General features: G+C 42.8%; 1 protein-coding gene and 1 pseudogene across 1 annotated transcript in view; both read left to right on the forward strand.

Moving 5' to 3' along the window:
* The window catches only part of LOC115694486 (uncharacterized), a 129,710-nt gene that overhangs the window by 27,985 nt on the left and 76,325 nt on the right, over positions 1-25,400 (forward strand). The gene's annotated exons all lie outside the window — the stretch shown is intronic.
* Positions 2,168-25,400, forward strand: part of LOC115694480 (disease resistance protein L6-like) — a 41,143-nt pseudogene continuing 17,910 nt past the window's right edge.

The raw sequence follows: 25,400 nt of genomic DNA on the forward strand, positions 1-25,400 counted from the left end.
AATTGGGTGCACTGGTGTGCCATTGATTGATTTAAATGTGCTGGATTATGTGCACGCTGGGGCCCAATTAAATAAATTATCAATTGGCCGTATTGAATGCTGATTGAGCATGAGGTTGTGTGTGTGTTGATGCGTGCGCGGGCCACGTTTGATTGGCTAATTTAATTGGCAAGCGAATGTTGAGCACGTGAATGAGCACGAGATTGTGTGTATGGTGTGGCATGTGGGTATGCGAAAATCCCTGAGGCGTGTACTTCAACGCGGGGAATTGTGCCGTCCTGAGGCATGTACTTCAACGCGGGTTGTGCAGTAGGTGGTAGGTATTGAGCCTGAGGCGTGTACTACAACGCGGGCAAGATACATGGCCTGAGGCGTGTACTATAACGCGGGCCCTGAAGTGTTGTTATGAGTTGGTCGCAGTGGACCTGAGGCGTGTACTTCAACGCGGGTCACTGGAGAGAATTGTGGAAAAGATGTGATGGAATCGGAACGTATGCGTGAAATGAATTGTGAGCATGCATGTGATTGCACATGGCATGATTGTGACTAACGTACAGGTTGCACGCAGGATAGGCCGGGTAAGAATGATTAACGTGCCTGTTATGTGATGATATGATGTGTGTGATTGTGTTTTGCGTGATTGTCTGGAGGTACGTGATAGCCTAGATAGGGTTTAGGTTGTGACTTATTGAGAAGTGTCTCATGGTTGTTTCAACCAAACCATTTCAGATCACCCGCCCGAGCTTTGAATCTTTCACCACTACCGTCGCAGCGTTTTGGGATCCCGATGCACACCGAGCATTCAGGAGTAGAATATACCTTGGCTGCTAATCCCTTTTGTGGTCGAGGACGCGATCCGTAGAAGCCAGTTGGTGTGCGTGTATTATAAGTTTGATATTAAATTAGGGAGTGCTTGATGTGAATATTGTATAGTTGGAATCAGAAATGATTATGTGCATTCTCCCTTTTCTCCCCAGCTTTATTTGTCCGGGATATCATTGGGGTTTCCGCTGTTGATTTTAATCTCGGAAGTTTTAAGTGAGGTCGGCGATATCCTGGGATGTCGCATAAATCGACCATTGGAGGATGTCACGAGCTCGATGGGGTTCGGGGCGTGACAAAACAAGTGCTTAAAATATATTAAAAAATACCTTTTTTGATGGACAATAAATTAAAAAAAAGAAAAGGAAAGTTCAATGCTTTGTAAGTATTATCAATTATGACTACTTGTCTATGGATACCAATACAGCAGTTGTCTTTTATTTTTTTTCCGTTGCTTCTGCGTTGAAACTTGCTCCCATGTTTTGTTCTTCTTCCTAGGCAGGATCGCTTTCGATTCTCTTGTGCATTGAAACTTCCACCACATGAAGGCAACGACTATAAACATATGATTAGTGGTCCCGGTCAATGAATTACTAATTTATATCTAGCTTGGTAAGTTTTGAATTATTGGTGCGTGCCTACTGGTTTGATTAGATAAATCTAGCCAATGAAGAACTATGTATATATAATAAAGTAAAAGCAAAAGCAAAAAGGAATTTTGATTTATTTATGAGATTTGTAGGATAAATTAAGGTATAACCAGAGCAAAAAAGAAATTCTTCTCATCGTGCTTGGGTACAAAATATATATATTGATATATATAAAATTATCAATTATATATTGATAATTTTTTTTGATCCTCGACAAGCGTTAATAACATAATTTTTAGCATAACTAATCGTCAATAATACAATTTTTCACTATTGAAATGAAGTTTATCGGTTTGATTGTACAATATTTAACAGGCTCAAAGTAAGAGGGGTACATTCCTAAATAAGACCAAGAGCTTAAATATATTTAACAAAAAATACCTTTTCTGATGGAAAATAAATTCACAAAAGCAAAAGGAAAGTTGAACGGTGCAAGGAGTGGACTTAGTTCAACGAAGACTTATCCCAAGTCTGTCACTCATCACTTTTCATCTTCCCAACAGATCCACCCTTTAATGCGTATTGAAATTTTAACAGACCTTGTCTATTATTATCTTTGGATTCTCTTGTGCATTGAGATTTCAGCCGCGTGAAGGCAACGACTCAAAGTACGTGGTTGACAAGCTTGACTTATTGGTGCGATTCTGGTTGCCAACTGGTTCCATTATATAAGTCAAGTCACAGGAGAATGGGCAACAAGAAGGCATTTTCTGGTTTCCTGAGGGGCATTCTGGCTTTCTTCTCCGTCAGACTTGAAAGCGAAAATCGAGAGGCAGAGCCAGAGCAAAGACGAAATGCATCGTCCCTTTAAGAAGAAGAAAACTAGTGCGCGTGGAAATGCAGAAGATGTTGATACTGACGCATCTGGTTCGACTACTACGCCGACAAAAACTAATTCTGATGGATCTAGTTCGTCTCCAATAGAAACTAACAACAGTGCATCTAGTTCGTTGACCGCGTCGACCGGAAGCTACTACGAGGTGTTCTTGAGTTTCAGAGGTCCAGATACTCGACATGGCTTCACCGATCACCTCTACAATGGGCTCCTCGATGCCGGAATTGATGCTTTTAGAGACGATGATGAGCTTTGCCAAGGCGAGAACATCAAACCAAAGCTTATGGCAGCCATCACAACTAGTAAGATCCTGATCCCCATTCTCTCCGTGACTTATGGTACAAGCAGTTGGTGCTTAGATGAACTGGTTCAAATAATGGAGCGCAAGAATAATAACGGGCAGATAGTGTTGCCTATATTCTATAAAGTGAAGCCATCTGACGTGAGACATCAAATCGGGAGTTTTGGAGACGCATTTCATGAGCGTGAGAGGCGTTTGCGGGAGAGGCCTTTCGACCCAAAGATTTTGGAGAAATGGAAGAAAGCACTCGACGAAGTCAGCACCTTGAAAGGCTACGAAGCCGATGGGTAAAATTTTTCACCAAAACATTCTCTACTTTCTTTTAATATGTGTGTGGGTATTTACTACTTGTTCTGATTCTCACCCGCTTCATTTTCGTTCTTTTATATATATAAAAGATCTTTTAAACAGTAAGATCTTGTTGGCAGTAAGATCCTGCGATGCACGAGTTCTATAAGTTATTCTTCTTTTTTAGGTTTTTGCTTTAATGATATTGATCAATTGAATTATAGATTTTCTTGTTATGATCCCATTCGCCTGAATAATAAGATTTTATGAATGAATATTTACTCTTATATCCAAAGATTTTGTAACATTATGCCATTTTTATATCATGTTTATAATGTACACTACATTAATCTTCGTCACAAACTTTTCTAATTATTTATTTATTTGAGATTAATAGTACAACTTATTGGTGATTTTTATTTAGAGCTCATAACATCATATACCGTGCATGGTGATTGTCAAAGCCATAATTATTTATCTTCCCAAGTTACATAAATTAAATCATTAATGTCGTTAATTAGTTGCTATCAAAATTATTTTTTCAAAAGAAATGTTATATTGGTTATATATGATGATGACAAATATAAAAAAGGAAAGAAAGGATTATTTTTACTATATATATTTTTAAATAATTTTAAATGCATTTTCCTATCTTCAACAAGTAATTTCTATCTCATACACCTGCATATATTGAAGCAATGTTCTTATTTTGGGTAAAAATTATTCTTCTACTACCCTATAAAATCAATATTAGATCAATTAAAATCATAGAACATAGTTACTCAAAAGGAAATTAAAGAACAACCTGTTATCATCCCTAGAGGCAATGAAAACTGATAAGAACACCAATCTATAATGATACTAAATTCACAACATGAGTAGAAACTTGCAAGCGTGTGGAATTGCGCAAACAAGGAGAAATCCCCTCAATTGCATCTAGGTTGTTCACATTATCACAATCTGAACGACTTTTTGGTTTGGTATTTACAGGAGCTGAAATCCTCTTTGTATCAAAAGTTATGACCTGTTCATTGATTGATTGCTGACTCTTATACTGGGTTGGCTTATTGGAATTTTGCTTATTTAAACGCTTTAGACAGTATTTAAAGTCACGTCCACGTCATCCCTAATATCTTTAACAAACAACAAGTTTAAAATTTGGTTCAAATCCATAACATATACAATATTCAAGATTCATAAGCGTACCCCCAAGTTCCTTCCGGCTTAATAAATTATCTCAGAGTAATAGTGGAATGGAGCATGCCAAGTGAAACAACCACAAGCATTTCTCAACTTTAGTTTTAACATATACAATAATAAATGAAGGTGTGACAAAAACAATTCTTAATTTTTTTCAATTTATCCCCGGATTTGTTTATTACTGCGTTCTCAATAGACAAACAATATAAAATTATTGTTTCCACATATTTGAACTCTTGTCACATTTGACAGGTCTGAAGCAAAGTTGGTGAAATTGGTTGTCCAAAAAGTGTTGAGTGAACTGAAGAAAAAATTTGAATTGGTTACTTCTAAAAATTTGGTCGGAATTGATAGTCGTGTGAAGAACGTTATGGAACTTATGGATAATAATTCTCATGCCCCCCTATTTGTTGGCATCCATGGAATGGGAGGGATTGGTAAAACTACTCTTGCTAAAATCATCTACAACAAGCTCTCCAATCAATTTGAGCATTGTAGCTTCATTGATGATATAAGGGAATCATGGAAGCGTAATGGTGCACATTACTTACAGAGTAAGTTAATCAATGATATATTGAAGCAAGGAATTAAAGTTGATAATGAGGATGAAGGGATTAATTTCATCTCCTCCAAGTTTAAAGGTGAAAAGGTCCTTGTTCTTCTTGATGATGTGGATAATGTCCGTCAGGTGAAGTGTTTGGCTGGTGATCATGATTGGTTTTCTTCAGGAAGTAGGATCATTATTACCACCAGAAACAAGAGGATTCTTGAAGATGTTGGGGTGGACCACAACTATGACCTTAGGGAATTGGATTACAATCAATCTTTGATTCTGTTTAGCAAACATGCATTTCAAAGGGACTTTCCTCCAAGTGAATTTGAGGGCCTCACTCGTGAAGTTGTATCCACCACCGGAGGACTTCCCTTATCCCTTGAGGTTTTAGGTTCATTATTGTGCGGAAAAGAGTCAAAAGTATGGAGAGATATGGCAAAGAAGTTAAAAAAGGTCCCTCGCATAGAAGTGCAAGAAAAGTTAAGGATAAGTTACGAAGCATTAGAGTATGAACAAAAACAAATTTTTTTGGATATCGCTTGCTTTCTCATTGGCACTGATAGGAGAATCGCATTCTACATGTGGGATGCTTGTGACTTTTTTCCAGGGGAGAATATTGAAGTATTGAGATTTATGTCATTAATAAAAATTGGAGATAATCATGAGCTCCGAATGCATGACCAATTGAGAGATCTTGGTAGGACAATCGTTCGCGAGGAAAACCAGCAACAACCTTGGAACCGTAGCAGGTTATGGGACTCCAAGGAAGCCTTGGAAGTGCTAAAGAGAAAGAAGGTAACTGTTTCTCTTCTTTTGTTCCCTTAGTCCATGTTCTATTGTTAGAGTAATGTTGGACCTCTACTTAATGCTTGCTCTAGTGAACATAGAACCTTCTGATATTAGTGTCCTCGTTCGTATTTTATGCAATGACCATTAAAAAAAAGAAATGTTTTACCTTTTCTACACAAAAGGTCGAAGAGATAGTACTTTAAAATTCTATTTTGTATAATTAAGGATGTGATTGTATTTGCATTTGTGAAATTAATCATAATTACGACTCTACTACTTTTAATCCATCATTTGGTTTGACTCTAGTGGTTGCTCAAAAGACTTGCACTTATTTACGGTCTCAAGTGCGACCTAGGTATAATCACAAGAGCCAATTCATATATTAACAAATTCAAAGCCAATGTCTAATTATTATGTCTTTCTTACTCCATGATAAAATAAACTAAACTAACCAAAAGAAAAATGACTATGCTGTATATTTCATATGCAAATATAATGGTATTACCTAAATTTTACAACTAAAAAGGTGCATTTTTATATAATTATTTCAGTATTTTTCCGTGATTCCATTTCACTCTTTATCCATGGCCCTATCATAAGTTGAAATCAGAGTGGTTTTGCTAAAAGTGATATAAGTTCTTCTTTTCAGTTTATTCCAACATTGAATGAAAATATCCGAAGTTATTTTCATATATATTATCTAAAATACAAGCAGCTAGAACAACCACAATATGCACCGCTTCCAATTGAAAAACAAATGCCAAATGTCCTTTATTTTGAAAAAAGTACTGCTACCCCTTGTTGGTCCCAAGGGACGGAGGAGGCTAGGTTAGCCACTCACAACTCGGATCCTCTTCCTTTTACAATCATGCAGAATCTTCATAAGGACCCTCCAGCGTAGGCTCGATTGAAATGCCACTTGAGATCCACCAGGGAAATAGAGAATTTTCTCCACATCCTTCTTCTCAAGTGTTGCACCTGAAAAGTACATTGTAGAAAGATCGCTTATACAAAACGTCCTATAACATGACAAAGCAATGTAAGAGGTCACGCAATACTCTCCTTTAGCACTAGCACGACTTACAAAATAAACAAAAAATGAAACACATTTAAAGCATAATTGAAACAGACTCATAACTCACTCATTGGATATTAATGAGTACACAGCCAAATAAAAAAAGTACAACTTTTCTCAATTGGGAGAAAGATAACGCAAGTTGAAAAAAATCCTAAAAAGAAGCCCAGCATTATGAATGTGGGATGAAAGTAACATTACCTTTCAAACTCATCCTTTTTCTCATGGGACAAAAATGACACCCACTATTGATTCCGCCTATTCTCACTTTAAATCACCTCAGGTCATTCTACATAGCTCATTATGCGGACATGCACAATGAACCATGTTAATCATGACCGCAATTTTTTTTTTCCTTTACAAAAAGCCAGGAATTTTGTAAAAAAGATTATAAACAAAGTGTGTTAACTATTCTATATCCAATCTATTCCGATGAAGCAATTATTCCTTCATTTGGTTCAAAAATAGATTAGAAATTACTATTCTCTCAAAATCAGGAATAGTTATTCCTGGGGAGCCAAGGAAAAGTTATTCCATGTTGCCAAGAATAGCTTCAATTTTCACATTTCTAAAAATGCTTTGCACTTTCCACAATTAATTTTTTTAATATATATCAAAGTTATTACTTGTTATGGTCTGTTTAAACTTGAGTAACTCAGTTATTTATGATTATGATTATATAAAATTGTAATCTATAGTTAAACTAAAATTTATGATAAAGTAATAAGTTATAGAGAATATTAATATAACTAATAAGTTATTTATGATTATGAATATATCAAATTGTAATCTATGGCTAAAGTAAAATTTATGATAAAATAATAAGTTGTAGAGAATATTAACATAACTAATATTATTGTCTAAGTTATTTATAATTAGAAAATAATTAATTAACAATATTTCAAGTTACTATTAGTAAAATAATAAGAAAATAATATATTAATAACTACTATCACAATAATCAGTTTCTTGTAATTAGTTATTGCTCCAATGGAAAATAAGAGTATATGTTATTTTTTTAGTAATCACGTAAGTAGCACAATCGAGTAATATACATGAAATTAATATGAAATTTACAGAGAGAAAAAAATATATTCTGTGCATTGCACGCATGTCTTAACTAGTATGGTAATGAAGCTACATTACCGGAAAGAACAAGGTTACAGGTTGTAAAGTTTTTACTCTAAATGAGTCATTACCTCATAATTCTTTTGAAGATCCGAATGCATATGGCCAAATTTCAAAATGGAAGTTGACCTCCTTCACTTCGTTAGCCTTTACAAATATTGCTTATTGGCATAAAAAGAAAATCATATCTTCACATTGCTAGTCTCTTGAACAAATTAATGCACGACAATAGCAATATGAACAAATGATATTAGATTGCTTTAGTTGGATTAGTATTAATGAATATTGATTCTTGCTTATAGGGAACGGACAAGATTGAGGCGATTGATTTGAGTAAAGGCAACTCAGAAGGCTCCGGCAAAATAGTCGAGCGAGGTGGCGACATTTACATGGAAGAACAATTCAAGAATTTGACGAGTCTAAGATTCCTTCACATGGAGGGGGCACATCTCAGTGGAGATTTTAAGAACTCAATTGAGGAGTTAAGATGGCTTCGATGGCCATATTGTTGCGTGAATTTTGAAGTAAACAATTTTCACGTAAAGGAATTAGCAGTACTCGAATTGTCATACAGCAAGATAAATGATAAATGGGGAGGATGGAGTTCTTTCATGGTAAGAACAAGTTTTTTTTTATTTTTTCCATTTATGCTTTCTTTTGAATTATAATCATTCTAGACTTATCCCTTTGACAATCATTATTATTTTTAATTTACCAGATGGCAGAGAATCTCAAATATCTCGACCTCAAATCTTGTGAATCCTTGGAAAATACGATCTTCCTCTCAGTTTTTAAGCATTTGGAGGTTCTCATCCTCAATTATTGTCGGAGACTGAAGCAGATCGACTCTTCAATTGGAGACCTAAAGGCCCTCCTTCGCTTGGAGTTGCGCTGGTGTGGGAGCCTCAGGAAGCTTCCAGCGGAAATAGAGTCTCTGGAAAATCTAGAGATTCTGGAGATTTCTTACACCGGTATAGAAGAATTACCCAAGGGTATTGGGAGGCTGAGAAAGCTCCAAGTGTTACGTGCTTCGGATTGCAGCAAACTGAAAGGGGAAATGCCGGAAAGCATGTGCAATCTTTCTTCCCTACAATGCCTTGAATTTCTTCTCTGCCACCGGCTCCAATCGCTACCGGACCACCTTCCTTCCAGCTTAACAGATTTGGGCATCACCTGTCAAAGTCGCAAATTGCCCTCACTCTCCCACCTAACCCATCTCAAGGTACTACGAGTTTGGCGCTGCAAATCTCTTGAGTGCATCCAGGAGCTTCCGTCAACACTAGTAAAGAATTCAGAATGCTCCCAACCGACGGACGTTGAAGAATCAAAATTACCGCAATCCCTAAACACCCCCTTCAAGTTGGAATTCTTGGATGTCTCTAGCTGTGGATCTATTGAAACACTGGACGTTTCACAGTTTATCCATCTAAGGACATTATCCATCGAAGATTGCGAGAATCTTCTTGAAGTTCGAGGTCTTGACAAATTGATATATTTGGAAAGCTTGACTTTGACAGTCAGCGGTTCAATTGAGAGGCTGCTCCTTCCAAAATCCAAGAGCCTGAAGACATTAAATGCTCGATCATGCAACAAATTAGCCGAAATTCAAGGCCTCGATAGGTTGGAGTTTTTGGAAAGCTTGGCTATCTCTTGGTGCACTTCAATTGAAAGGCTAGACCTTCCAAAATCTGAGAGGCTAAAGATATTACAAGTTAACGGCTGCAAAAACTTAACCGAAATTCAAGGCCTCGATAGGTTGGAGTTTTTGGAAAGCCTGGATATCTCTTGGTCCACTTCCATTGAAAGGCTAAACCTTCCAAAATCCGGGAGGTTGAAGATATTAGAAGCTAAAGGCTGCACAAACTTAGCTGAAATTCAAGGTCTGGACAGGTTGGAGTTTTTGGAAAGGCTGGATATCTATGGGTGCACTTCAATTGAAAGGCTAGACCTTCCAAAATCCGGGAGGTTGAAGAAATTAAAAGTGGGCTGCGAAAACTATGGGTGCACTTAGTTTTTGAAAGAACTGAGGATCAGTGAATGCAAGTCACTCAAAACAATTCCAAAGTTATCTGGAACACGGATTTATCAAAATTACGAGGAATCAGACGATACGGACGACTCAAATGAGTCAATAGAATGGAAATGATCCACATTTTCTAATGAAGGTACATAAAGCGGGCAAGTTAGCTTTGCTCTTTTGAGATCTACCGCCCAATTTTCACGTGTATTTCCTGCTTGCAATATCTTTCAAGATTTATGATCTTGTCATTTGTTCTCTCTTGGTTGACAGTGTCATGATTGTTTTCTTACTTGAATTCAAGGAATCCGGGTCAGATGTTCATAAAAGTTAATGTGTGCTTTAGCAAAATGATTTTGCTTATCACGCCGGTAACGGAAATTGAAGAGAAGGCTTTCTAAGCGCATCATTTGTCATCAGTCTTCGAGTAAGATCCTTCATCCTATGCAGGAAAAAAAGAAGATTCTCGACGTTTGATTGATTCTGGAATGCTAGAAGTACCGAATAAAAACTGATGTATACAGGTATATGATAGAATGCCTAAAGGTCATTGTATAGGTCGAGAAATGCTAAATGAAGGACCCTATATGGTGATCCTTCTAATGTGAGGTTTGGTTTGCTATGCGCTCACCATGCTGTTCATGACTGCATGTTTCTAAGGTACACTTAAGAGTGAATTGACGGTGCAAAAGGAGCATGTTGATAGGGCATCCCTCAGTATGCATATGCTACTGACTTGGGATAAAATTTGTTCAACCATTGTGTTCCACACATGTTATCTCACAGAACTGTCTGCATTAGCTGATTAAGGTAATTGTATATGTCAATAAATGCTTAATGCAAGAACGAGCTCTTCTCCTAGTGGTGTGGTTGTGAGTGAACTAGCAGATTGTCACGCCCCAAACTCTATCGAGCTCGCGACATCCGCCTCTGGTCGAATTAGGCGACACCCCAGGAATTATCGCCGACCCCAAATACAATCATCAGAGATTTAATGCACGGCGGAAACCACAATCACACCCGGACATTTAAAACTGGGGAAAACGTCAGGGAGAATATACATTAACATTTTCATTAACAACCTTATACAACATTCACAGTACTTACAACCACCGTAATTTACAGCCACCATAAACCCTTGCACACCGTATTACAAACTACCGATATACAAAAAGATCGGTAACCTGACATCCAGACCTCCAAAAATGGTACTTTCTTAAAATCTACTCTGAACCCCCAACTCTAATCTCTACGCCCCTTACTCGGCGTCCATTCAGAATCTGACTCATCATCACCGGAGTCTGAACTCCCTTGATCCGATTGCTCCTCCGAGGACTTCGGCTCCGCCTCAATCACAATCGGATGATTAATGTCACCCGACTCAGCTGGAATAGCGTTCTGGTACTCCTCAGCTAGAAAATCAAAGAAATTAATCTCAGGCACGTGATTGGGATCCATGTATTTCTCAAACGGGAGTATATACTCCGAGTCTCCTACAGGCTCTTCCGACTCCACAGACTCGTCATCAGGCTCTACCTCGGGCTCCACTTCTTCTGGTTCCTCCTCCTCTGGTTCCTCTTCAGGGATTGGCTCTAAGTCTATGTCCATCGGGTCATCCTCAGCTTGCGATGCTTCAGGCTCAGGTTCATGCTCAGCCTCTGAAGATCCTTGTGCGGCGGGTGCTGAATGCATCCCAGATTGCGCTAAACTAACCTCTGTACTGGTCAGCTCTCCATCAATCGGGGTACGGCAGTCGGGTCCCAATCCCCAACAAGATCAAACGGAACATCGAATCCTCTAACGGGCCCGAACTCAGCCCCGTCCGCATCCCGGAAGAACCAGGCAGTATAAACGTGGGTCTCCCAAAGAGGTAATCGTACTTCTACGAAAACAGTCGTGGTATGCTTGATCCAGGTCATTCCATCCCCCATAGGAAATTCTGTAACTTCATTCTCGGTGTGCACTGGTACTCCAAAACGTTCTGGTGGCGGTGGCGGTGGGTTCATGGCTCAGGTCGGGGTTCTGAAAATGTTGGTTGAAACAACCATGAGAACACTTCTCAGCAAGTTCACCCCTAAACCCCACCTAGGCTATCACGTACCTCCAGACAATCACCCAAACACACAATCACATACATACCATTATCACATAGCAGGCACATCAGTACAATCACAAGCATGCACAATTCTCATGTCATGCACTCATTCCGTTCTCATCATATCTCATCCACATTCCTCGCCAGTGACCCGCGTTAAAGTACACGCCTCAGGTACACTGCGACCTCTTTCCACAACACTTCCGGGCCCGCGTAAACGTACACGCCTTAGGCCATGTTTCTTGCCCGCATAAATGTACACGCCTCAGGCTCAACACCTACCACCTACTGCACAAACCGCGTTGAAGTACACGCCTCAGGCTAGCAGTCTTCCGGTAATACCGGGCATCGTCTCGCGTAAACGTACACGCCTCAAGACGGCACAATTTCCACGAATTCATGTCATACCACATCCACTTTCTTACTCAGGCATATGCTCAACAAGCAATTACCACACACAACTGGCCAATCACACGTGGCCCGTGCACGCATCAATTACACACAACCCATGCTTACTCAGCATTTGACATGGCCAATTTTAATAATTAAATCAGTCTGGCCCACACGTGCACCCAACAGGCATATTTCAATCGGGCAATTACACAACCATGCACTCAATTTCATCACAAAATTTCAGTCACAGTTCAAACACACCATAAATGCACAAATCGCCATTTTTCTCCAACCAAATGGCATCAAATCGATTTCGGTCCTTCACGAGACTTTCTCGCCATTAAATGTTGGTTCTAAAAATCCAAATTGCGTCCCGATCGGCCCATCACAGCCCCATGAACAGTAGTCCACAACTCACTGTTGTCCTCCAATTTCCAATAAAAATTGTCCGAATTAAATCCTAAGGCCCGCCACATAATTCCACTCCTAAATCATGCAATTCCGCACTTAACTTATACCCGATTTCACCCAAAAATTGCCCGTCGATACCCGAAGTCCTAAGTTGGGTTTAGAGCGCGACTTACCCGTGTTCTAGACTATCGCTGCTAGAACGGAAAGCGGCGGCACTTAATCGGGAACGGCGGCGACGGCGTACGACTCCCGGCGAGCGGCGATTGGGTTGGGCGGCGACGGCGCGGCTTGGGTGTGACCGGCAAGGCTCACGGCCACACGGGGAGGAGAAGAGAGAGAGAGAGAGAGCGTGAGGGTGGTGATGGTGGTGCACGGCGGCGTTCTGGGCGGCGGCGGCACACGGTGGGCGGTGAGCGGCGGTCCGATGACGGGAGGGCGGCCGGCGTGAGGGAGAGAGAGAGAGAGAGATCGGAAGGGGGGGCTGCTCACGGTGGGGGGAAAGAACCGAATGGGAGAGGGGGAGAAGAGAGAGAGAGAGGATAAGGTTGGACCATTTGACCAAAAGTGGAAAATGACGATCTCGCCCCCGTCTAATCTTTTCAATCGATGGTCCAGATTCGATCTTATCTTGAAACCGACGGCCCAGATCGAATCTTGCCAAAAATATCCAAGGGCAATCTCGTAATTTCTCAAAAAGTCCAAGGGCAAAATTGTCTTTTCCAAATTTTAGGGCAAAATTACCAAAATGCCCTTGCCCTTTAAAACTAACCCTTTAATAATTTCCAAGGGTAAAATGGTCACTTTCTCCGTTTCTCGTCGAAATCGAATTTTTCTGAAAAATCCGAAGAATTCCAGAGTTGTACGTTCCAATTACAACGTCGTCCAAAGGCCCTGCCGTGACTTTCCGAATTTTCTGACGCTCGGTTTGGTCTCTACTCAATATTTCAATTATATATTCATAACGTAACTCGAGTGTTTCTCAGACTAATGGGTGGCTTTTGGGAAATTCGCCTCTACGACCCGTGACTGATACTAAATCGAGTCACGTACAATTTATTCAGACCGTAATGACTTCGGTTGTCATTAAAATCGCGAGGATCAATTGCTAGTCCGAGGGGCACGATCGTTTGGTATAAGTTCAGGATCATTCGTCAAGTCATTTCGCGGTCCAGCGGAATCACCCGCTATCCACTACTATGACGGTGGCGAGCTGACCCCTAACTATCCTTGGATCGGCCAACAGTGGCTCAAAATATCACCTCGACGATTTTATGGTCGAAAGTCCATTCACGATTGAATTATCTTTAGTCGTACGAATTTTAAATCCCTAATTAGCCTTTCCCTACTGGTTAGTATCCCAGGAATAATCAGTTCCGGGTGAGAACTAGCTACGAGCACATTAATAAAATAATTCATTTCATAAATCCCAAATGAGCGAAATCTCGGAATGTCACACAGATAGGGAAGAAGCAAAAGCATCGTGAATTATTTGGATCAATCGAGAAAATTGCAATTCATTTTTTTCTGACTGTGGATCCATGTTCATTTGGTTTGAATCCAGGATATCCCTAGTCCAAGGCTAATCATAGATTATCCCAAAGAATGAATCTTGATGTTTGTAGAGTTGGTAAAGCCATCTGTCATATACCAGAACTTTTGAGCCAAGCAAGGCAATTATTTTTTTTGGTCGGAACCAAGCAAGACATTAACTAGAATGTCTTCTGACATAATCAACTGTACTATGAAATAATCCCTTATATTGTGCATAAGCTCTTGTTAGTGCATTTACTTGCTAAAAATAAAAACAGAGGAAGCAATTCCATAAGTTTCCTGAGGATACTATTCGGTATCCTATATGCCATTTGAAAACTGTCTTACATTAATTCTCATGCATGAATAGCACACAATGATAAGGAAAATAATCATACTATGTCCCACAAAAACAAGCAACTTGAGTTGAATTCACTATGCTAATTTGATCAAGGCTTCTGTGGTTTATGATGTTAGATGCCCCATTAGTTGGATCCAATGAGGTCAAAAACAATATCAAGTTTGACAAATAGAGATCCATAAACTTTGGAGTGTTATTAGTAGTTCATTGATCTTAGTTGCTGGATTGATTTCATCTGACTCACTGGCAGGATTCGATTATCATTCCACTGCTTGATTTAAATGCTGAAATATCCAAGATAGCTTTCGCAAGGCATTTCTAAAAGGAATCAAAATCATCAAAGGATCAGGAGCTCGATGTTCCAGGAACTTCTCTAAACCCTAACAATGAATCCTTGGAATGGTAAAGGTTGTTAGCACATTGTCATCCTACATTGCCCTGAATATATTTGACAAAAGCTTTGCAAAGCTGAAATTGTCAGCCTCTACTCCTGTAATCAAGTCTGTATGTATGTCTCTCTCTCTTATTTTCTCTCCCACATGTTCCTCTTCTACAATTTTCTCCGCATACTCTCAGAGTCGCTGGCTTCTCAGGTTCGGCTCCCGTTCGGCGTTCTTTTGCGACCTAATGGGAGGTCAACTCGATTGGTCCGACTCGATTTTGTGAAGTTTACTCGATTTCCGATTGGTAGGTGAAGATGGCCGAGTGAAATCCAGAGAAGGATTTGCTGGCGATGGTTGCGAAGGACTCGAAGGTGGTGCTTCATCGCTTCAATTGGCAAAGACTGTGGACTGTCTCTCCTGGTGATTGCTTTGACTAGACAAAGTTCTCTTTTTCATTCTGTGACATTCCGAATTTCGACCCATTTTTTGGGATTTATAAAACGTGTATTTCGTCGATGCGCTTATAATTAAATCTCTCCCAGAACTGATCACTCTTGGGTTATTTTTTTGAATTTGAGATTTTGCTAAAATCGCATTCGATCGAATTTGGCCGTTATTTAGAGCCCAAACTTTGGTATCGAATTTCTCGGAGTTTCGTGACGAATTTAATTGGACGGTGTCGATATTATTGTGGCCAGCGTCGATATTGCCCGAAATTGGTGAAAAGTGAAATTTGGATCGGGTGTAGATTTTTGACTAGTAGACCTCCCTCTTAGTGTATTTTAGTTAGTGTTTTTAGCTTTTTCCTAATTTATAAATTAGGGTTTTTCGTGGATCGTCGGATCGACTTCGAGTTTGAACGTGGGCCATTGGATTGTACTCGATTTAGTTGACTTTCTCTCTCTCTCTCTCTCTCTCTCTCTCTCTCTCTCTCTCTCTCCCCCCCTCCCCCCGCGGCGCACGTCCCCTCCCCCCCTCTGCCCCATGCACACGTCCCCCCTCTCTCTCTCTCTCCTCCTTTTCTTTTCTTTCTTCTTCTTCTTCTTCTTTCTTCTTTCTTCTTCTTCTTCTTCCTCCTTACCCTTCTCTATTACTCCTGCTCCCCTTCTGCTCGACCACCGCGCACCCAGCCGTTGCTCGCCGGCCGTCCGCCTTGCGCCGCCCGCCGCCGCACGTCTCGCCACCCAGCCACCACTCGCCGTTGCCGTCAGCTCACCCAGCAGCTCGCCGCCGCAAGTCTCGTCGCCCAGGTCGCTGCTCGACTGCTCACTCATCTTGCAGCCGCCCCACCACCGCTCGTCGTCGTGCCTCCCAGCTCGCCGCCCAGCTTGCTCACCAGCGAGCTGGGCCGCACGCCTGCTCGCTCGTCGTCGCCATCGCCGCTCGCCGACCGCCTGGCCAGCTGGCCGTCGCCGTCGGCCGCTCGCCCATCTCGTCGACCAGTCAGTCGGGCCGTTCGCCCAGCTCGTTCACCCGTCGCCACCGCCGTCACCCGTTGCCGTGGCCGAGATCGCCTGGCCGCTACCCCGAGCCATGGCCGAGCCGTCCCAGCCGTGCCCAGCCGCTCGCCCGCGCGCCTGGCCGCTCGCCTGGCTGTGGCCGAGGGCTATGCCGAGCCTGGCCAGCTAACTTGCCCGTTGCGCCCGTGCCGCACCAAGCCCGCCGCTATTCCACTGGGCTATTTTGGCCCCTTGCCAATTTTCCTTGGGCCAAAACCTAGGTAAGTGACCTCCTAATCCCTACTTAATACTTTGGGTATTATTAGACTTGTTTAGGGGTTGATGAGTGTTGGTTTAGTGACTAAGCTAGGTATGGATTAGTTATTTGAATGTAATTGATTTATGGATTATGTGGTGGTGATTTTTGTGGCTAAATTAGTGATTGATTGAGATAAGTTCAATGACCGGGTTGTCGTGGCGTTTGTGGGGGAAATTGATGTTTGAATGTGGCCGACTTGAAGGTCGGGTTGGTGGGTTAATGTGGTGATCATAACTTGAATTTGAATAGTATGACGTGTTAGATTGGTATTGGCGAATTGTGTTGTGGCGTATGTGCATGAGGAATGTCCTGAGGCGTGGTTACGCGGGACTAAGCCCTGATTGATCGGAGGGCTGCCAACCTGAGGCGTGGTTACGCGAGTGTGGCTAGAAATGCAAGAAATGACCTGATGCGTGGTTACGCAAGTCGAGAGAAATGTCCTAAGGCGTGGTTACGCGGGACTAAGCCCGGATTGATCGGAGGGCTGCCAACCTGAGGCGTGGTTACGCGGGTGTGGCTAGAAAGGCATGAAATCACCTGAGGCGTGGTTACGCGGGTCGAGAGAAATGTCCTGAGGCGTGGTTACGCAGGACTAAGCCCGGATTGATCGAAGGGCTAGACCTAAGGCATGTTGACGCGGGTCATGGTTAGTTGGTTGGACACGCATGCGAAATGTGTTTGGTTGAATTGGGTGAATGTACGTGGTTGTGGCGCTCGAGTGTTTATGTTATGTTCTTGAGCTATTATTGCATTATTGTGATTTGACTAATGCGCGGAGTTGGCGTGTGATTTGAGGCGAGGTAAGTGTGCATGAGAATTCTATTATGTCGATTGCTAGATTGCTTGTTGGGACTCGTCTAGGGACGCATTGGCTTAGGTGGAGTTTAGGTTATCTACTTATTGAGATTTATTCTCATTGCTGTAACGCAAACCATTTCAGATCCTCGACCCCGACTTTGATCATGCCGCCACCTCGGCGTTTTGGGGTCTCTATGCATACGGTGCATGAGGAGACCGAGTATCCAGTAGGTCCACATCAGACTTATATTAGGCACCTCACTACGGTCTGGGTAGATGTAGGCCTAGTCGACCTGCAGCGTCACACTTACTTGGCCTGGTTTTACCGTGATGGGTTGGGGTTAGTTGGCCCAATCCGGGGTTTTGAGGGACAGCAGCACGGCAACGAGGATGCCGTGGATTGGGAGCCCGGGGACGTGTATGCTCCTGATGGTGAGATTATGGACTCCGAAGATCCCCCGGAGAACCCTGGTCCCGAACTCGAGCCCGTACCAGAACCCGTAGTGCCTGCGGATCTCGAGCTCGAAAAGGAATTTGAGGAGTCCGAACCTGAAGAAGAACCCGAGCCTGTGCCAGGGCCCATGGAGTCCGAGCTCGAGGAGGAGTCGGGTAATGAGGAGGAGCCGATCGAGATCAACTCTAACACGGAGTCGGAGTCTTCAGGGTCTGATTCAAATTGGGCACCGTAGGAGTGTTTGGGTACCGGGCTTAGAAGCTTTTGGTAGAGCGCCTTTTGTGTAACCAACTAGTCTACCTTACCACCTGTCCCTCTTTGATGATAATGGTGGATGTTAACCCTAGGGGCCTAATGTCTGATTGTCTGGCCGAATGTTGTAGATGACTGTTTTCCCATTTCTATGAAATTATTGCATTATTGTTTTATGCTGTTATTATCCCTCTGTCATTGTCTATTGTCTGGGTTGTTATATTTCGCTTCCGCTTGCATATTCATGTGGATATTTCGTTTGGGTTGGCGACGCGTCATGGGACGTCACGTTCGATACGACCGTCGTAGGGGTGTCGCGAGCCCGTTAGGGTCCGGGGCGTGACACATTTAATGTGTTGGTTTCCTCAACGATGGCTTGGTGTTCCCTTTGAGTAATTTACATTATCTCGTTTTACTTCTTTGGCTTTTCCTAAATGTGCTACCGTCACTTTTCACGAGAGGAACCACTGTAATTGCCAATCTAGCTCATTTTGCGTTTGATGGACAAATATAGAGGTGAAGTGCTTGAAAGTCTAATGGAGAACATGACGTAGAATTAAGGAGTTGGTGTTTTACAGAAAAACCAAGAGTGAATGAAGGTGATACAAGTGGAAATCTTGAGATGACTTAGTTGCACTAGGATTAATGTTGTTGAAGTTTTAGGTGAAACTTCTGTTCTAGGTTATGGAGTCGTGATTGTACTTGATATTACAATTATATTAGGTTGTTTGTGTGCACTAATATTTGTTTCAATGATATCTATCTTTGTTTGGTCATAAGGAATGGAAAACTCATGTTAACTCAGGATATTATCATCATCCTTAAAAAGAAATGGATAGTTAACATACAGCAATTTCGAGGCAATTTTCTTAGAAATAACTTTAAACTTTATAGCATGATGAAGAACTTTCCTGCTGATAATTTTAAATGCTTAAGTTGACTTTTGAGAGTCATTATAAGCTTAACAACATGATGCCTCGTACTTCGAAGCCTAAATTATTTTATTCATGCTTCAGATTTCTACCCAACCTGTAAGTATCATACTATCTTTCAGTAAATACCTCTAGAAATCTATGAAGTTCAGATGTTGAAAGTTGCGAGGCAAATTTGTTGCAAAATTTTAAACATTGTCATATGATTCACACGTCATTTTTGTTCTCAACTGTCTAAGGCCTGCTTAGTTGCAGAAAACACCTTTAGTTTACATTTCCATGGAAACTGTTTTCAATGTTTTTTGACAAAATATTCGTTAAGTGAAAATAATATGTCATTGGGGATGTAAATTGTGAGATTATGCTCAGGTTACGTCACATTCAAAAAACAGGCTTAGTTATTCCAAATCTCCATATTTGTGTGACATCCTGAAAATTGATCCATTTGGGAATTATAAAATACTGAGTTTTATGAATGTACTCGTAGTTAGTTCTTGCCCGGAACTGATCATTCCTGGGATACTAACCATTAGGGAAAGGCTAATTAGGGAATTAAATTCGTGCGACTAAAGAAAATTCGATCGTGAATTGATTTTCGACCATGAAATCGTCGAGGTGATATTTTGAGCCACTGTTGGCCGATCCAAGGATAGTCAAGGGTCAGTTCGCCACTGTCATAGTAGTGGATCGCGGGTGATTCCGCTGGACCGCGAAATGACTTGACGAATGATCCTGAACTTATACCAAACGATCGTGCCCCTCGGATCTAGTAATTGATCCTCGCGAGTTTACTGACAACCGAAATCGTCACGAACCGAATGAACTTGCACGTGATTTGAGTTACTGTCAGTTACGGGTCGAATATACGAATTTTCCCAGCAAGCCGCCAGCTAGTTTGAGAAACGCTTGAGTTGCGTTTAATAAAATCTGATTAATTGAATTGAGCCTAATTTGGACACCGGAAAATTAGGAAGTCACAACGGGACGTTAGGACGACGTTGCGGTTGGAACGTGTAATTTTGGATTATCCCGATTCCTTTGGAAAAAAATTCGAATTCGACAAGAAAATGAGGAAGTGACCGTTTTGCCCCTAAGGGTTTATAAAGGGCTTGCTTTATGGTAGAAGGGCATTTTGGTCATTTTGCCCTAACTTTTTGGATTGGACAATTTTCCCCTTGGATATTTTTGGTAAGATTCGATCTCGGCCGTCGGTTTCAAGATAAGATCGAATCTGGGCCGTCGATTTCGTTTGTGAGAGAGGGGCAAGATTGTAAATTGCCATTTTGGTCCAAGTTTCACTATTTGAGTCAAGACACCCCTTCTCTCTCTCTCTCTTCATTCTCCCTCTTCTCTCTCCGGCCAGCCCCCTCCCCACTGTGAGCTTTCTCTCTCTCCCTCCCTCACCGCCGATTCCCCTTCGCCCGTACGCCGGCGCCGCCGCTCGCCGCCTGCTGTGCCGCCGTCCCACGCCGCCGTACTGCACCACCATCACCACCTCTCGCCGTTCGTCTCTCTCTTCTTTCCCGTGACCGTGACCCACGGCAAGGGAGGCCGCGCCACCGCCGTGCGCCGTTCGCGCCGCCGCCAAGTCGTGCCGCCGTTCGCCGCCGTCCCCGCCAATCGCCACCGCTTCCCGCTCTAGCCGAGATAGTCTAGAGTGTCGGCAAGTTGCGCCCTAAACCCGACTTAGGATATTGGGAATCAACGGCTAGTTTTGATTGGAAACCGGGTTTATTTGGGTGCGGGATTGTGTGGATTAGGAGTAAAATCAATTGGCGGGCCTAGGATTGATTTCGGGAAAATTTTATTGGAAATTTTGAGGACAATAGTGGGCTGTGGATGACTGTTCAGTGGGCTGTGATGGGCCGATTGGGACGTAAATTGGATTTTTAGAACCGGCAATTAATTGTGAGAAAGTGCCGTGAAGGGCCGGAATTGATTTGACGCCGTTTGGTCGGAGAAAAATGGCAGATTGTGTGTTTAATGTGTGTTGGAACGGCGACTGAGTTGTGGTGATAAAATTTAGTGCATGGTTGTGTAATGACATGATTGTACTATGCTTGTCGGGTGCACGCTTGGGCCAGATTGATTTAATTATTAAAATTGGCCATGTCAAATGCTGAGTGAGCACTATTTTGTGTGTGAATTGATGCGTCCACGGGCCACGTGTGATTGGCCAGTTGAATGTGGTAAATGCTTATTGAGCATGTGCATGAGTAAGAAAGAAATGTGGTACGACATGTGATCGTGAAAATTGTGCCGTCCTGAGGCGTGTACTTCAACGCGAGACGATGCCCGGTACTATCGGAAGACTGCCAGCCTGAGGCGTGTACTTCAACGCGGGCAAGAAACATGGCCTGAGGCGTGTACGTTAACGCGGGCCCTGAAGTGTTGTGATAAGAGGTCGCAGTGTACCTGAAGCGTGTACTGCAACGCGGGTCACTGGCGAGAGATGGGGAAAGGATATGATGAGAATGAAATGAATGCATGAAATTAGAATCGTACCTGCATGTGATTGCACGTATATGATTGTGTTTGCGTTTGTGTAATTGTCTGGAGGTACATGATAGCCTAGGTGGGGTATAGGGGTGTACTTACTGAGATGTAGTCTCATGGTTGTTTCAACCAATATTTTTCAGAACCCCGACCTGAGCCATGAATCCTCCGCCACCGCCACCAGAGCGTTTTGGGGTGCCAGTGCACACCGAGAATGAGGTTGCAGAATTTCCTTTGGGTGATGGAATGACCTGGATTAAGCATACTACGACTGTTTTTGTAGAAGTAGGACTACCTCTTTGGGAATCCCATGTTTATACCGCCTGGTTCTTTCGGGACGTAGCAGGGGATGAGTTCGGGCCCGTTAGGGGTTTTGATGTTCCGTTTGACATGGTTGGAGACTGGGACCCATCTGCCATACCCCCTATAGATGGAGAGTTGACCAGTGCGGAGACTAGTTTAGCTCAGTCTGGATTGCATCCAGCGCCCGCTGCATAGGGATCTTCAGGGGCTGAGCATGAACCCGAGCCCGAAGTATCGCAAGCTGAAGATGATCCAATGGACATAGATTTAGAACCGATCCCGGAGGAAGAACTAGAGGAAGTGGAGCCCGAAGTAGAACCCGAGGACGAACCTGAGGAGCCCGAGGAGCAACCGGAGTATGTACTCCCATATGAGCAGTATATGGATCCCAATTTCGTGCCTGAGTACAATTTCTTTGATTTTCTAGCCGAGGAGGATCAAAATGAAGTTCCAGCTGAGTCGGGTGACATTAATCACCCGATCGAGATTGAGGCAGAGCCAGAGTCCTCGGAGGAGCAGTCGGTGCAAGGCAGCTCATATTCAGTTAATGAGGAGTCAGACTCGAAGTGGACGCCGAGTAAGGGTCGTAGGGGTTAGTGTAGGGGTGGAAAGGTTAAGCTTTTAGCGAGTACCATTTTTGAGTATAGGATGCCAGGTCATCGGACCTTTTTGAAAATCGATGGTTGTATAGTTCGGTGTGCATATGTATAAAGGTGGTTTGTAAATTGTGAATATTATGGTGTAGGTTTGAATGAAGAAAAGTATATGTATTTTCTACCTGTTTTTCCCCAGTTTCATTTTGTCCGGGTGATTTGTGGTTCCGCTGTGGAATTAAATCTCTGACGATTTTAAGTGAGGTCGGCGATACCCTGGGATGTCGCATAAATTGACCAGTGGAGGATGTCGCGAGCTCGATAGGGTTCGGGGCGTGACATCCACGTTTGAATTGGTATCAGAGCAAGGTCAGCTCGATCTAAAACTGGTCGAAGTTTGGTGTAATAAGGAGCAGAGATTCTGGGGTAGTATTTAGGGAGACCCTAGTGAGTTGTAGGGCGGAACGAGCTACACGTGCCTCCAGTTTGTTTGCTGTGATTGTTTGAGTAAGTTAATTGTTGTGTGGTAATTGAAATGCAGGTGTGTCTGGACCTGAGGTAAGTGTTTAGACTCTTATGATTGTGATCTCGTGATTGATAGTGAGGGATTGCTTGCTGAGTGAACTCTTGTGTTAATTCACTGTTTATAATCGAATTAATCTGGTGGGCCTAGATTGCTAATTCTTGAGTGGAATTATAGCAGGTAGGAGAGTGGTAGAATTGTGACGATGAGCAGCGAAGGAAGAGGTGTAGGAAGAGTCCCAAGAAGGGGCGCGGGTAGAGGAACAAGGGGTAGAGGTCATGCTCGAGCTAGAGCCGTAGATGACCTTGGAATGGGTGCAGGAGCTATAGAAAATCTTGAGGTTGATGCTGGAGCTGCAGTGGACCCCCGAGTCGATGTTAGACCTGCAGAGGACCCTAGAATGGAAGCGGTCATGAGGACCCTAGAACAGATTGGTAATATACTAGGACAGCAGACTCAGGAACGAGCTGCTACGATTGCCCAAGCTGCCGAGGCCGCTGCTGTTGTTAATAATAATGGGAATCAAGGGCAGGGGCAAATGAATGTGAATAGGCCAATGCACCAACTGGTAGAGCAGTTTATGAAGCTAAAACCGCCTAGGTTTTCTGGGAAAGGTGACCCTGAGGCTGTACCTCGATGGGTAGAGGAGCTTGAGAAAGCTTTTGAAGTATTAGAGTGCACTGATAATGAAAAAGTAACCTTGGCAGTATACTAGTTGCAGGATAACGCGAATGATTGGTGGAAGACCACCAGGGATAGAATATTTCCGGAAGGTACTGCCCGAAATTGGGTTGCTTTTACTGAAAGTTTCTATGAGAAGTATTTCTCGGCTAGCGCCAGGGAAAGGAAGTTAGCCGAATTTATGAGACTCCGCCAGGGCCAGATGACGGTAGATCAGTATGAGGCGGAATTTGCGAGATTATCTAAGTTTGCGCTGAGAATGGTTGAACATCCAGATGACAAGGCGCGGAGATTTCGGGACGGATTGAAGGCTGATATTCGCAGCCAGTTGTTACTAGTAAATCTGAGGACGTACGAGGAGATATTTGACCGGGCTCAAGTCCTTGAGCGTGATCAGGTGGATAGGGCCGCAGCTTCTGGGTCGAGGTTTACCCCAGGTAGGGATAATCGAAATCCTGGGAAGAGGCCGATGTTGGATAATAGACGTTTTACTCCTTCCATTAGGAGAAATATTGGGAAGCCAGCCCGGAATCAGAATGGTCCCTGTAGGATATGTGGAGGTAGGCACGGAAATGGACCTTGTCCAACCCAGGGCGGAGCATGTTTTGGGTGTAGAGGTTTTGGTCACCACATAAGGAATTGCCCCAATCCCAGACAGAATAGGCCGCCCGCATTGCCGCCACCTCGTAATGGGAATCAGGCTGGACCGGCCCAGACAGCAAATCAGAATAGGCCTCAAGCACAAGGACGAGTGTATGCTATGGCCAGACGAGAGGCTGAGAACGCACCAGGGGTTGTCACAGGTACGATTTCTCTGTGCAACCATGCTTCGTATGCTTTATTTGACCCTGGGGCGTCACATTCTTTCATATCGAAACAGTTTGTTGAGTTGATTGGATTGGAACCGCAATTGCTTGATGTTGTGTTATGCGTGACGACTCCCTTGAATGATAAAATGTTGGTTTCGTTGGGTTGTCCAAACTGTAAGATTGTAATTGGGAATAGGGAGGAAATGATTGATTTAGCAGTTCTAGACATGTTCGACTTTGATGTGATAGTGGGTATGGATTGGCTATCTAAGCAGAGGGTCGTAATGGATTGCAATAGCAGGGTGATCCAATTTAATCCAGTTGGACATCCGAAATTCAAATTTGTGGGAAGTCGGGGAGGGCCCTCAATTCCATGGATTTCGTCGTTGGAAATGACAAAGCTGTTGAGTGAAGGGTGTCAAGGATTTTTAGCTGCAGTAGTTGATTTAACGGCTGAGGAGCCGAGGCTTGAGGATATAGCTGTGGTGTGCGAGTATCCCGATGTGTTTCCTCAGGAATTGTCGGGATTACCGCCGGAAAGAGAAGTCGAGTTTGTAATAGAGTTGGCACCTGGAACTGAACCAATTTCGAAGGCACCTTATAGAATGTCGCTGTCCGAATTAAAGGAATTAAAGGTGCAGATGCAAGAATTGCTAGATAAGGGATTTATTCGTCCGAGTGCGTCTCCGTGGGGCGCGCCAGTTTTATTTGTGAGAAAGAAAGATGGATCATTGATGTTGTGTATAGATTACAGGCAGCTGAATCAGGTGACGATTAAAAATAAATATCCCTTGCCGAGGATTGATGATCTATTTGATCAGTTACAAGGGGCTTCGGTATTCTCTAAAATTGATCTGAGAACGGGATACCATCAGTTGAGGATTAGGAAGGAGGATATACCGAAGATGGCATTTAGGACGAGATATGGACATTATGAATTTACGGTAATGCCGTTTGGATTTATGAACGC

The sequence above is a fragment of the Syzygium oleosum genome, unplaced genomic scaffold (genome assembly GCF_021117445.2).
Source record: "Syzygium oleosum isolate NSW1041296 unplaced genomic scaffold, Sole_v2.1 Sole_v2.11, whole genome shotgun sequence".
Lineage (NCBI taxonomy): Eukaryota > Viridiplantae > Streptophyta > Magnoliopsida > Myrtales > Myrtaceae > Syzygium > Syzygium oleosum.